This window comes from Protomyctophum parallelum, assembly GCF_964188405.1.
Source record: "Protomyctophum parallelum genome assembly, chromosome: 19".
NCBI classification, from domain to species: Eukaryota; Metazoa; Chordata; class Actinopteri; order Myctophiformes; family Myctophidae; genus Protomyctophum; species Protomyctophum parallelum.
Window position 1 is genome coordinate 37607584 of NC_139717.1, and position 14822 is coordinate 37622405.

A 14822-nucleotide genomic window follows, 5' to 3' on the forward strand; every position below is an offset into this window, starting at 1 on the left:
TAAAATGCCTATTCTTTCTATTTCTTTTTAAAGCTTTCCTATGAAAAATGACAACTTGGGTAACCAGTGTGGTGGTGTCCTAGTCACACTCTTAATTCAATCTATCTTAATTTATCTGATGCATATTATTTGTGCTCTGCATAGTGCTGGTTAATAATGAATGTTTAGTGAATGAACAAAGGCTCTGCAAAGTATGTATTGTGTGGGTAATGCAACCCATTGCCATGGGGTGTTTAGCAGTGAGATGAAGCCCTTTTATACTGGCATTATACCATGTGAACGCATCAGACTGGCCAAAGATGTCCGCCAAATATCTGGGTCTGATGGCAAAACTGAAAAGTTTGCATATAGGCTACTGATGTTTTTTTTTTTAAATTAACAATGTATTTATTTTCCTTTTTTACACACAAATGACAATACAAACATACAGAAAACAACAATGAACATTACAAGACAATACAATTACTAATATAAAGAAAGCAAAACAACAATAACCAAAAAACAAAACAAAAAAACAGCACTACTCCTCTTCAGCTCCATCCATTAAATGTGACAAATTATTGTTCTTTATGTATCTAATAAAACGGCCCCACACCTCCTGAAACACTTCTTGTTTGTCCTCCAGAATATATGCAATCTTTTCCAAAGGTAAACATATAGACAATTCCCTGAACCACTGTGTAATACTTGGTTTGTCTGGTCTCTTCCAGGTCAATGCTATCATTCTCTTAGCTTGTAAAAGACATATATCTATAAATATTTGTTCATTATGCTTTATCTTCTGTCCCTCTGGGTATAGACCGAGCAGGAAGAACTTTGGTTCTGGTACGGCTACTGATGTTTTGACAGATACTGTATTTTAAGTACATTTTGTAATGCATTAACATTTTTAAATGTAATTAAGGTTACTATTTGAGAAACTTTAATTTATCGGCAAAAGATATATAAAAATAGCCTCAAATAACAGCTTGAAACACAAACTGAACTTTATTGAATTAACCTCTTATGCCCTATCATGTTTGAAACTTGTTTGAAAATGTTGGCCCATGATGACATACCCAAAATGGGGATACCAGGTGTAGCTATTTTGGGTATGCCATTTTGTCAATACGTATGTCATTAAAGTGTTTAAAATTGGGACACATTGGCTGCATAATCGATTACATACCGATGTAGTTTAATGGCTCAATGGTCCATTCATGCACTGATATACAGTATAGTTAAATAAATCAGGCCAGAATGAATGAATGTTGAGACATGGGAAAGAACCTACAGAGACCTAGCACAACTCAAATAAACTGTCTCAGCTATTTGTAACTTGGGGCCAGAGACCCTTGGTGTGATACAGGTTTCACTAGAAACATTTTTCAAATCCATAATGTGATTTGAGACGATTAGACTTGGTATGTCTATAGAAGTTACCAGCAATGTTGATGACAATATTCATGCATGAAGAGCTGGGTTGAGGGTTTCTTATTTAAATCAGAATTGTCCTCAATTTGCGCAAAGCAGAGTCTAAATAAAAAGGTACTATGAATTTATCTTGACCAGTCAGAGCGGTAATTTAGGAGAATTTGGCTAAATCTGTTCTGATACACATTTATCGTCGTCATAAGTCACAAAATAATTTATACTGTCATAAATGACAAGTTGACAACACTAGTTTCGTTTTTATGAGGTGCTGGTACTGGCAGCTAGATTCAAATAGAGAAGAATACCACACACTCAATGTCATTCTGGATATTGCTATTTTATTACTTCTATTGCCAGTCTCAAGTAGTTAGACCAGTGGTTCCTTTTCAGGTTGAGATTTGAATCTGCTATTTTCACTACTTCTCAATTTTTATATATTTTTATTCATGTCATTTCTTAGATTTGTTTGTTTATTTTAAAATGTAAAGAAAATAAGAAAACTTTTGAAATATATAAGTCGGTGCAATGGCTTTTTTTGGGCATTTTATTTTGAAGTTTTAGTCTGAAACGGAAGCCTGTGTGTTTTGGAACCAATCAGAGTGTCTCATCCCTTCAGGCTATGGGACGTTGGTATCCTACGCTACATCCGTGTTGAGTCTCTTTGTTTACAAGTGAGAGACAAGAGGCAAGATCAGCATGTTTGCTACTACGTGGCTTATTTCTAACCTATAATGCTTTCAGATTCATATTTTAGCGTGGTGATTACGTTTAAAATGAGTAATTCACTGTCTGGATGTCATCTTGAATGAGATTAAAAACAGAGTGGTTTTGTAGGCTAATCGAGATTCTTCGGGCCACGTTACGTCATCACGCAGCATGTTTTCGTACAAAGGAAGTAATTCAAATTGGATTTTTGATATGGAAATTTTCGCATTGTTTTGGCATATTGTTAGGTATGCTCATATGATGACCACGGATATTCTCTAAACGAATGAAAAACATACTTTTCATTCTTTAAAAGTAGGAAAAGTTAACGTGATTTTTGCTAAAGTCGTGACCAATAAAAATTCGTCTGTGACCCACAAATGTGTCCCAACCTGCAGTTTGGTAAACAGTGGTTTAGATAACTTTAGACAGTACCAGAGACATAGCACACAAAGACCATGTTTTGTTGTCTGTCAAACAAAATCACAAAATTATGTTTTTTATTTATTTATATTGTTGAATTTGAATAGCTAAGATGTGTGGAGCTTTGATAGTAATACTACTTGGAACGTGACTCAAGATTAAGACAGAGGGAGAGAGAGGGGCTTTGTGTGGCATGCAGTAATATCTCAATGTTCTCAATTAATTTGGTGGAGATTTGAAGATAATATGTTGTTTGTATGTGAGAGAGCCCTGTCAATATGCATGGGTGAGGGAGAAAGATTGTGTGTGTGTGTGTGTGTGTGTGTGTGTGTGTGTGTGTGTGTGTGTGAGAGGGAGAGAGAGAGAGAGGGAGGGAGAGAGAGGGAGGGGCTGGGGTAGGAAAAGACGTAGTATGAAGGGAAGGGACAGTACAGAGGGAGTGTAAGGCCAGGAGAGACCCGGAGAGGGAGAGAGGAGGAGTTAGCTCAGGAGAGGGAAAGAGGAGCGATGTGGGAAAATAAGAGAGAGAGGGGGGGGGGGGGGAGTGTGTGTGTGTAGGAGAGAGAGAGTGAGTGTGGAAGAGCAAGAGGTACGAGGGGCTGAGAGGGAAGAAGGGTGAGGTGTGTGTGTGTGTGTGTGTGTGTGTGTGTGTGTGTGTGTGCGCGCGGGCGGGCTCGCTCGTGTGCAAGAGGCTCCCGACCATAAGTTCTTCCTGGGAGGCCGCATCATCATAGCTTCTATCTGATCACTTCCTGTTGGAAGCTATGTGTGTGTGTTGTATATTTGAGCTGATGTAGTGTGTGTGTGTGTGTGTGTGTTTGTGGGTGTGTGTGTGTGTGGGGGGGGGTATATATACATATTTTTTGTGCACGTGAGTGTCAGAGTATTTAAACCTGTCCATCTGCCTGTACAAGCAATCCTCAGTCATGTACCGTTGTGTACAAGAATTAGAAATGTCGCTATCTCTCTGTGTGTGTGTGTGTGTGTGTGTGTGTGTGTGTGTATGCTCTGCTGGGACATGGGGGTTGCTCTCTCCTAAAGGCATTCTTTAAAAAGAGGAATTTCTTTAAAGACAAAAAGGGGAGGGGAGGGTGGTGGTGGTGGGGGGTTATAGTGGGGTTGGGTGAGGTAGGGGGTGTGTGATGGGGGGGGGGGGGGGGGGCTGCCCTTTGTCGGTAATCAGTTTGAAATGTTGAGCAGTGAGCTAGCTTTGCTGCTGTGTGCTGCTGTTCTCCCAAAGCCTCAAGACTGAGTGTTCACTTTATGGGATGGAGTGTGTGTGTGTGTGTGTAAAAAGGAGTTAAACATTTTCTGCTTTTGCTGCGTGGGTGTTGATGTCTACATTGCAAGCCCTTTGTAAAAAGAAAAGGAAAAAAAAGTTTTACGTGTGTGTGTGTGTGTGTGTGTGTATGAGAGAGAGCGAGAGAGCATGCGTGCATGTATATGGTTTTGTGCATGAGTGTGTGTGTTTTGTGTAGCGAGGTTAAAGTGGGCCCCTAGTGAGATTAACCTCTGGTCCGTGTCACCGTTTGGCATGCAGGCCCCACCCATCCCTGCCTCCAGATCGCCAGTATCAGGCTTTGTCTCTCCTGTAGCCACAGTATCCCACCAACCAGCGGTGGCAGCAGCAGCAGCCCGTTTCACCTTAAGCGCGTCAAAAAAAACTAAACAAACAAACAAAAACAACCAAAGAAGCAGAAAGGGTAGTCATGTGACTTATTTTTGGGGAGCCCTGCCTGGGCTTATAAGGCAGAGATGTAAATGAGAAGGTGGTGGACGACTAGAGGCAACATGCGGCGAGTGACCATACTTTCCAAAACACAAACATTGACCCTTAAATCAGAAGTTCACAATGGGTCGCCTGAGTCGCCTCACAGTGTGTTGTGCGACTAGATTGGCTAATTACTTTATGCTACTTTTTAGAGTTTATTATGTCTTTATTTGGTAATGACATAATAAAGGAAAATCTGGTAATGAATGATGAAAACCGGGACATTTTATAGTTTTAGAGAGACTTGACAATCACGGCCAAACCGGGACGTCTGGTCACTCAAATGACATTTCACAGAGTTGTATTTATTGGCTTTGTTTGTTAAAATGCACTAGTAGTTCTTATTGGATCAAATTGAGTCGGATCTGTCAGTGGAAACAACAAATTGAGTATAATTAATTTAAATAAACGGTACTCGTATCTCTATGAAAGAGACAGTTTTCAGAGACAATACAGCGTCTTGGTTAGTAAAGAATTCTGAGCTGCAGTACAGAGATTTATTAAATGATCTAATGCAGTTGTGAACAAATTCATTCTTTCAGACTTGTTTTTGTATGAAAAGTATTATCAGATTTGATCAGGTAACATGCTCTTAACTGTAAAATATGTGAAGGTGAATTAAGTTTGTGTCAATAATGTAATCGATATTTAGCATTTATATTCATGTAAACAACATTTATTCACAAGGGTTTTTATTGAAGCAAAGGCTCTTAAGGGTGTTTGACATTACTTTAACATTCTTTAGCAGTGTGATCGACGCTGACACAATTCTAAATGAAAAATGAAAGAAAATGGAACAAATACCTGTTTAATTAAAATCCTCCATTTAACCGCAAAATTATTTTTTTTAACCGTAAAGCATCTATCTGTACAGACAAGATGAAGTCATTCTTGACAGTCCTTCCAAAACAAATGATCAGTCCTTCCAAAACAAATGATCAAACATACATACAGTGCATAATGTATGTGGCATGCCAGGATGTGACAGGATAGTGCGTTGACCACAATTCCGTCTGGAGCCCTGTGTCCTTCCCCCTCCCTCTTTGTTGAGTTTCCTGTTCTACATCTAAATAAAGCACCTACATTAATAAATAAATAGATTGATGGATATATATAATATACTGTTGTGTGATATATAGATAGAGTATATATACAGTATATTCTATCACAATGTGTCATTCATGTACATAATACACTAAGATTTATTGCATATTAATAAAAATCATAATTTTAAAATTATAATTTTCTCAAACCATGCATTTGAAAATATTGTCTGCATGATGGACACAATTGCCACTTGAGTATATCTGGTTTTCGCCGTAGCACCACCCACCTGAACTTAAGCCTCGCCCACAGATGATGTTGTATCATAATGGGGGAGGGGTTAGGGTAGCCTTTTGACTCAACGGCTTTCAGCTTGAAGAAACCAAAAATACAGAGGGAAGACATGGATATTTTAATATTATATAACCACTCCATAGACACATACAAAACAGAAAAAGTAAAAAAATGATCAGGGCACTCCATCTTTAAAGACATAGTATGTAACTTTGCAAAATAATTTATTTTCAGATCATTTCCCTCTATTACAGCAGTTATAAGCCACTGGCATATAGTGTTGTTTTGTTTACCTCCAGAAACACACTTAATTCCGTCTTGCTGTGTTTTGGTCTATTCACCTCCCTGCCTACCAACAGAAACGCCAAAATACAGTGACAGGTCAGTGTGCTTCTGCAGGTAAACACCACCACACTACTCCAGTGGTACTCCAGGGGAATTGTAGAGGTTTCATACTGTAAACGCCACCACACTACTCCAGTGGTACTCCAGGGGAATTGTAGAGGTTTCATACTGTAAACTCCACCACACTACTCCAGTGGTAGTCCAGGGGAATTGTAGAGGTTTCATACTTTCCGCCGGAGTCTGAAAACCCACCGAAACCCACACGGAAATGTATTTAGTCACTGAAGCAATGTAAGACCCATCTTTAACCATTCATTATCACTTAAATGAACATCAATGTTGATTGATTGATTGACAACTTTGTTATTCAAGATTCAGGATTTATTATCAGGTTAATTATCAACACAGATGCACAAGTACGTGCATTGTGAAAAACTGCTGGGTGCTTCACAATACACAAATAAAAACACAGCAAATAAATAACAATACAAAACCCATGTAAAAAGGTTTAAAAGAACTCAAACGGCACACAAAAGGCCATGACACCGTGGAAGAGTGCATTGTTCATTTTGTTTAGCAGTCTTACAGCCTGGGGAAGAAAACTGCTCTTGAGCCTGCATGGTTGTGCTGTCTATGATGCTTTGGTATACATGCTTTGGTACAATGGGTACAGTCCAAGGTCGATGCAAAAACTGCTAAGATGAAACCAGAAAAGGCACTAAAGGTCCCTGTGCACACAGAGCGCGTTTTTCGGATTTTTAGCAGCGTATCTCCGTCGGGTTTTCCGAAAAACACGTCCAGTGTGCAACCACCTTTAGACTTGTTTACATCAGGGATTCAGGGTCCTCCGCTTTCAATTCATCAAAATTAAAAGACATGGATATAGAGCAATTTACTATCTAAACTGAAAGATGGATACAATGTATGTAACCTAGATACCATACCCTGATGGAAAATGCTGTTTATTTTATTTTATTATTATTATTTTTTTCTTCTTACTATGTTCATTAGTACTTTCAAAACTAGTTTACTAATTACTTTTACTGTCTGTCTTTGTTTTATTTGTCTTGTTCTGACCTTGATTGGGGGGGGAGGGGGGATATTTACATGTCGGATACAACAAAATGTACACATATGTTTTTTAATTTATTCATCAATAAAAATCAAAATAAAGTGTTAAAAAAGACATGCAAATATATACATCTATGCAAAATAAAAATAAATCATCAAATACACAGTTAGGAAAAAAAAGGGAATATGTATATGTATGTAACAGTATAGAAAAATAGAGGCGGGGGGAGGTGGGGGCAGTTTTGAATTGCAGCCGCCTGTAAGTGCTCTTTGAGAATCGTACATCTCTGTACGATTGCATGCAATGCCCACACACCCCCCCAAGCGGGGGGGTCTGAGGGTAGTAGAAGTAATTTCCTGTGTTCTGGTGAATTGTGGTAGTTTGATACCAAATCCAGGAGGCTCCTGCGTGATCCAGGAGGTTCTGTCAGCCCCAACAAGCCCCCGGAAAGGCTGGCCAACACATTTAACCAATATTTTGGTTGGCAAATGCGGAAGTAGAGCGTTCTTCCGGGTGCTTCAAAACGCCACTGAGCAACTTCCATTGAAATGAATAGCGGGGGGTGGGGCTGTCGCTCCCGGTCCACACTCTGTCCTTTATAACTCTATCCTCAGCCCTGGTATAGAAAGAATTGGGAAATGATTGGTAAAGATGTATCCATCTATAAATGCACCACGTCTCTGTCTGTTACGTCTGTCTGTGCGTGTGTACGGCTGTAATGCACGTAACTCGAGAACCGTTCGCCACCGCCGACTTTAAATCGACACACGTGTTCCATACACCCACAGGGAGTGCAGTCCATATATGGAGCTGGCCAGTTCTGACATCACAACACTCCATAATTGGGCATGCCCTGACACAGAACTCCATAATCTGGCCTGTTCTGATATCACAACGCTCACCGACACAGAACTCCATTTATAGTAATGAAGGAACACCGAGAGACACACACAGAAATCTCCATATGGGCATAAAAGTGACACAGACAGATGGGTGGAACGGGTTCTCTGCATTTCCTGTTGTCCAGAACCAGCACAAAATAACAAAGTTCACAAATGCCTGACAAAGAACACCCCCCCTATGGGCACTGTTCTAGTTTATTATTAATTACACTTTTTTTTGTAAAGCATGGTGGATAGCTCATCTTGTTGCCCCATTCCATTTATTTGAAGTTTCCTTTAAAGGTATATTCAGTGATTTCACTTAATTCAAATATCACTTATTTTTTTGTTTTGTTGTGATAATCCTCCCTACTATAGAGTGTGCTGGCCATATAAGGAGTTCCTCCCTGTCCCCAGTTAACCCCTGGGGGTCAAAAAAACGTAGGTTTCGTTTTTGGCTCTCTATCCTGATTGGATGAAAGGCTTAGGTCCCAGCCAAAAACGAAACCTAAGGTTTTTTGAGTGAAATCACTGAATATACCTTTAAATCACTGGTTCTCAACATGGGGCCCACCAGGGATAGGGTTAGGCCCAAATGGAACCGAGAGTTAAAATAACACTGAGGATTTCATAGTGTAGATTGGGGGGTCGAGCTCACACAACGTATCTAGCGTTGTGTGGGGGCTATTTTTTATGTTTTTAAAATAATAAAATAGGGAAAGGTTTTGGTCTGAACTTCTTATAGGGTTTCCATCTGACAGAAATTCTATCAAACTGGAGGTCCTTGAAATTAACGGTTGACGTTGAGAACCACTGTCTTAGACAGTTCCTTTTTTCCCTGTCCTTTCTCTTTCTAACAATAGTAGCCCTGTTCTGAATTGGTTCAGTTATTAGCCAGGATGTGCTTTTTATCACCGGTCACCTCAGCGAGGGTTCATTTCCTCCTTGATGCTGATAAATGTTGCAGAATGATGTAGTGCTTCCGCCTCCCAGATCAAATATTTGCCCCAGTCATAATCAGGAGAGTTGGATGTGTTGTTAATTTGAGGCAGGGGGGTGGGGGGTGGGGGGGGGGGGGACACGCAGAGGCTCTTTAAGTGTGTGATGGGGGTTGGGCAGGGGTTAGAGGTCGGGGCCACTAATGACAACGTGTCGAGGAGTGCTGGGGGTGTCAGCGCCATGAGACCGTCTTTGTTGGTGGCTTTTTGAAACCGGCCGATCCATAAGCTCGCAACAACGTGCTAATGCACGCACATAGTTATCGTCTACCATTTTTGACATTCTTCCTTTACTCTTTCTCATTAACCTGAGTGTGTGTGTGTGTGTGTGTGTGTGTCTGTGTGTGTGTGTGTGTGTGTGTGTGTGTGTGTGTGTCTGTGTGTGTGTCTGTGTGTGTGCGTGCGTGCGCATGTGATGGAAGAAGTACCTATAGTGCGATGCATTGGCATCGTGCAGATCGGCTATTTCTTGAATAGCCGGAAGATGAAATAGGTTAATGGTTGGTACCTATGTGTGTGTGGTGCATTTATTGTACAGTTTGTATCGTTGCTGTCTCTCTCCATATCTATATAGGACGGGTTATCTTTTTTCCATAATAATGCCCTAGTGAAAATAGCCGATCTAACAAGCTCACAAGCTGTGCTCTGTACCTCGCCAGCTATTAAATCACTATATATATATATATATATATATATATATATATATATATATCTGTGCCTCTCCCTCTCTATCTCTCTGCCTAGACCCTCTCTCTATCTCTATCTCTACCTCTCTCTATCTCTCTCTCTCTCTCTCTCTCTCTCTCCCCTTCGTCTTCTTGTTGGGTTTATATGCATCCTGTAGGGTTACGTCCATCTGGGCTGATCTGGCCCAGCTTTGTCCACTTAGCATTTCCTGTGTGTAAAAAGCTACTTAATGGCACCACGCCACATGGTGAACGCCATCTCCTTCTCACCCCTATATACCCCTCCCTACGCACGCACGCACGCACGCACACACAATGCGCGTGCATTGGTGTTACTACTAACATTTTGAGACGCTGCTTTTATGAATGGCAATTTTCTTTAATGGCCATATTTAACCTTAAACCTAAAGCCGAAAATAACCAATCTACAAGCTCACAACAGCGAGTTGTAAGGGTTTTCAGTGCGCGACAGACGACGCCCGTGCACAACTAAGCCACATTCATAAATCCTGCCAAAATGTAACCCCAACCCCTCGTCTTAATCCCAACCAACCTCTCTTCCTAATTGTAAGCATAACTCCACTAAAACAATTGAAACAACCAATTCTCTATTTCTCAAATTCTACTTCACTCATGGGGGCATCTGGTCCTTACAAGTATAGTAATATAAGCATTAAGCACGCGTGTGTGCTTAATGCACGCACGCACGCATGTATGCATGCACGCACGCTCACACACACACACACACACACACACACACACTTACACAGACCCACAGACTCGAGCGTGCGGCTCCTTGCGGCCCGCCTCTGATTGAAAGCATCCCATAATGAGCAGAGCTCCTCAGCCGGTGGTCGCCACAGTGCGCGAGGCTGCAGGGCGCTGGGTATCCTCTGCTTTCCCATCCCCTCACGTTACAGCTTCCTGTATTGATCGCTGGTGACGAACAGGGCCTGGCCTGATGAAAAGGAGGGCTATTTCTATCCAGGATGTTACTCCTTATTGATCTCCTGCTGGCCAGGCTTCCTACACACACACACACACGCACGCATGCACGCACGTGCGCACACACACTCGCGCGTGCACACACATGTCCACATGCATATCGTTGCTGTCGGGTGATGTTATTTTCATAAATGAATGCCCCGGGCCTACTTTGTCACACTACAGTCAGTGTCTCACAAACTAACAAAAATAGCAGGTCTACGAATTCAAAATGCGTTTTAAGCTTGTGAATGTGCTATTTTTTTTTTTTGAATCCTGAAAAGTTGTGGACATGTGACGTTTCTACCTGACTGCTATGATATTATGCGTATTAAGGACAAACACACGCACGCGCACACACGTACGTACGCATGTACTGTATGTACGTATATCGTTGCTTTCGGGCAGAAACCTTGTTTCTACATTTTGTTTCTGAAATGAATGCCCTATACTTCCGTCCTACAAAAGTGTCACACAAAATGAACGAAAATAGCCAATCTGACGCGACGTGTTGCCGACTTGGGGTGCGCACACTTATCCGACATACCATAGGACCGACATGCGGAAAACGATTGGATTAAGGTTGGCGAACATGCGTTAAGGTTGGCGACCGGATTAAGGTTGGCGAACATGCGCTGCTCCGTGCTTGCGGTTATTGTGAGGTTAGGGTTTGAGGTAGGTTGTCGTTGTTGGACCAATAGTATGTCAAAACTAAAGCCTGTACCCGCCGACTTGTAGATTGACTGTTTAAGCTATTTTTGAGAATTTGTGAAAGTCACAGTGAAGGGTGTGAAGTGTGTCTGTGGGTTTTGAACAGACACAAGGTTCCCAGTTCAAACCCGGGCTCCCCCAGAGTTAGTGTCGAAGTGTCCTTGAGCAAGACTCTGAACCCCTGATTGCTCCTGATGTGCAGGTTGGTGCCTTGCATGGTTTCCCCCAGCATCGGTGTGTGAATGGCTGAATGTAATGCACAATCTCTGTAAAGCGCCTTGGATAAAGGCGCTATATAAATTCACCATTTAACAAGAGCTTGTGACTAAATAACTACATTGTCTGATGAAAAGGAGGGATATTTCTATCCAGGATGTTGCTCTTTATTGATCGCTACTGCCGGCTTCCTACACACACACACGCACGCACGCGCGCACACACACTGCCGTGCGCACACACAAATCTACACATGCATATATCGTCTCTGTCGGGTGGAAACAGCATATGTCCAAAACTGTTTCCTTTCAGGATTCAATTTTTTTTTTAAATGGCAAAAAAAAAATGGCAAAAGCAGCAGATCTACAAGCTCAAAATGCGGTGTTTCAAGCTTGCGAATCTGCTACCGTTGATGCTTTTCTGTGAAACTATGGTGTGATCAAATGGGGCATTCATCTACGAGAAAAAAGCACCAAAAGTTAGAATATGGACATAAGGGGATTCTAGCCCAACAGCAACGATATGCGCATGCATGCATGTATGCATGCATGCATGCATGCAAAAAAGCCACACACACACACACGAACGTGCACATGCAGCGCTAGAAGGATATTTATTACATATCACCGGGCTCATACATGCGGCGCATGAGCCATTTGAGAAGCCGTGCGTCTCCAGTTCGGCAGGATGCTTTACTTCCATTTCTAACGGATCTCCTCCTGATCTTTGACGTGGGGGGGGGGGGGGGGGGGGGGGGGGGGCACTGGCTCTCTGATGGTCAGGCGTCCTTGAGGGGGGGTTCCAGAAGGTCCCCTGAAGGTTCCAGAAGGTCCCCTGAAGGTTCCAGAAGGTCCCCTGAAGGTTCCAGAAGGCCCCCCCCTGGCAAGATGAGTTGATATCATATGGTTGCCGTCGGGCCAGAAACCTCTTATCTCCGTATTTTTCCGTCATCTAATGATGTCCTACTTGATCACACTACGGAGTCACACAAAAGTAGCACAGGGTTTTTTTTAAGCCTATATGCGTATAGGCTATTTTAAACTTGCTGATCTACATGCTCTGCGATGAAAGGAAAATGTATGTTTGAAAAGGTTGTACAGTAACACCACAAATCTTGTGTTGTTGTGTGGGGGATCCACTGCTAAATACATTTTAATTTGGACGCGGGGGGGGGGGACGGGACGGGACGGGGGCTGCTGCCAGTTTGCCGGTGCCCCCATGGAGGTTGGTGTGGTCCTTCAGAAGGGGAAGGGGGGGGGGGGGGGGGGTAGCGAGGGGGTGGTCATACCGCTGACCCCCGGATTTCTGCCGCTGACCTGTGGGGCTCCTGATCAAATGGGGGTTTTGTTCCTGGAACCCCCCCCCCCCCCGCCCCCCCTCCTCCTCACCCGTCCAGCCGCTGATCAGGAGTTGCTCCTCCATTGGAGCTGAACAGAATGCGCTGGAGGCATTTCCATGGGCTCCCAGTTCCCCCCCGCCACAGTTTACGCCCGCCCCTCCTCCTCCCCTCGCCTTCCCCTTTTTACCCCGCCCACCATCATCCACCCCTGCTGAAGACCACTCCTCCATTTTGTGTCCCCCCCCCTCCCCCCCCCTCTCTCTCTCTCTCTCTCTCTCTCTCTGGCCATGCCCTTTTCTGACCTCTGTGTGTAAAGTGAAACCGGTCAGGACACCCGCCAGGTTACTTGAGAGGACATGACTCATGTTACGGGGTCTGATTCGGCAAGGTTTTCAGACACACGCACGCACGCACGCGAGCACACACACACACACACACACACACACACACACACACACACACACACACACACACACACACACGCGCGCGCACACTCACGTAAATCCACATGCTACAATTTATTATGTAATTGCAGAGAGGCCGTGTTGCTGTACGTCCATGTTTCAGCAACAGTGAATGGACGTCAATGGGAGCAGTAGTAGGCTATTCACTCAGGAAGACACCAGGAGGTGTAAATTGTAACTGTCGGATGGAAACCTTGTATGTCCAAAAATGGAAGCAAGAATGGAATGTAGTTATTATTATTCAGCCACAAGCTGTTGTTAGTGTTTTTCATTGGTACAATATTTCTAAAGCCAGATTGACTTATCTTTTTGTGTGTCGCTGTAGCTATTTGTTGAATGAATAGTGTCATTTTGAATATCCAACATCTATTGCGACGAATGGATTGGTACAAGTTCCAGCCATACATGCGGTTATCGGGTGCTGTGTCAGGGCGGATTCGAGAGAACCAGTGCATGAGAGTGGTATCATCAGAAAAGTCAATGGATTAAATTCAAGTAATGTATACAAAAAAAATACGAAATACGAAAAATTGAGAGGGAGCAACGAAATGTTGAAGAGCTAAAACTCCTAGTTTTGTTGGAGACTTTGTGTGCTTCATCACACGTTTCTTCTTTTTTCTTTTGGTAGAACAAAAGGAGTTGTGTGATTTCCTCACTCTTGCATTGTGGGGGATTTTTGGGGGGTTTCAACTTTGACCTGGAGAGAGAAGCCGCCTGTTAGGCTGAAAGGAACAGGAAGAGGAAATACTGATTCAACCACACAGCAGAAAGCAATCAATGACTACTTATCATTATGTGCACTGCATTGCCATTTTGAAATCAGACGAGTGATGTCGATCTACCTATTCATTTTTTGCTCCGGGAAATGCCCTTGAGTCGTTTCAAATGGTCCAGTGATTACGTAAACATAAAATCAATTGGCGTATTAATTAGTACGTGACCGGTTCAATTCGCTGGTGGTTCCTTGCTAAGGATTGGTCAAGCCAGAATGGCTAAAGGTTAACCACTTAAACGCGATGTACTTAGCTGCCTGGAGTACCCCAGGGCTCTATACCTGGTCCCCCCCTCTACACCAAATCTCTCCACCACAAATAGTCCATCTATAATACCATGAGCTTGTGCATCTGCTATTTCTGCGAATATTTACCACCACCCCTAGGGTTTATGTGGTTAAGTTAGACTTAGAATATGTGCTTTCTTGTTCTTTTCAGAGGAAAGGGGGGTTCGGCGTGAGTTTTTGCATGACATACAGTATATGTCTCATCCTGGTGTTGTCTTTAGGCTGCTGTGGCAAATAAATAAATATATTTTTTTTTCCACAGGCATTGGAAATATATTTCAATCATATTAGATTACAATCATAATCATTGTCCTTCCTCTGAGCTGTAGTTTAGAATCCTTTAACATTTTCCTCATTCTCTCTCCCTGATCCTCGTCTTTTTCCCCCTCAGAGCCAACTCAAAATGAGATGGCTTC

General features: G+C 42.6%; 2 protein-coding genes across 2 annotated transcripts in view; both read left to right on the top strand.

Annotated features, from left to right (window-relative positions):
• LOC310876755 (prolyl endopeptidase-like) overlaps positions 1–3350 on the top strand; it is a 45548-nt gene extending 42198 nt beyond the window's left edge. The window contains exon 15 of the transcript XR_014570776.1: positions 3330–3350. The gene's annotated coding sequence lies outside the window, so the exon portion shown is untranslated. The remainder of the gene's footprint in view (positions 1–3329) is intronic.
• The window catches only part of lin28b (lin-28 homolog B (C. elegans)), a gene marked incomplete at both ends in the record, with an annotated part of 33320 nt that overhangs the window by 6622 nt on the left and 11876 nt on the right, over positions 1–14822 (top strand). The window lies entirely within an intron of this gene.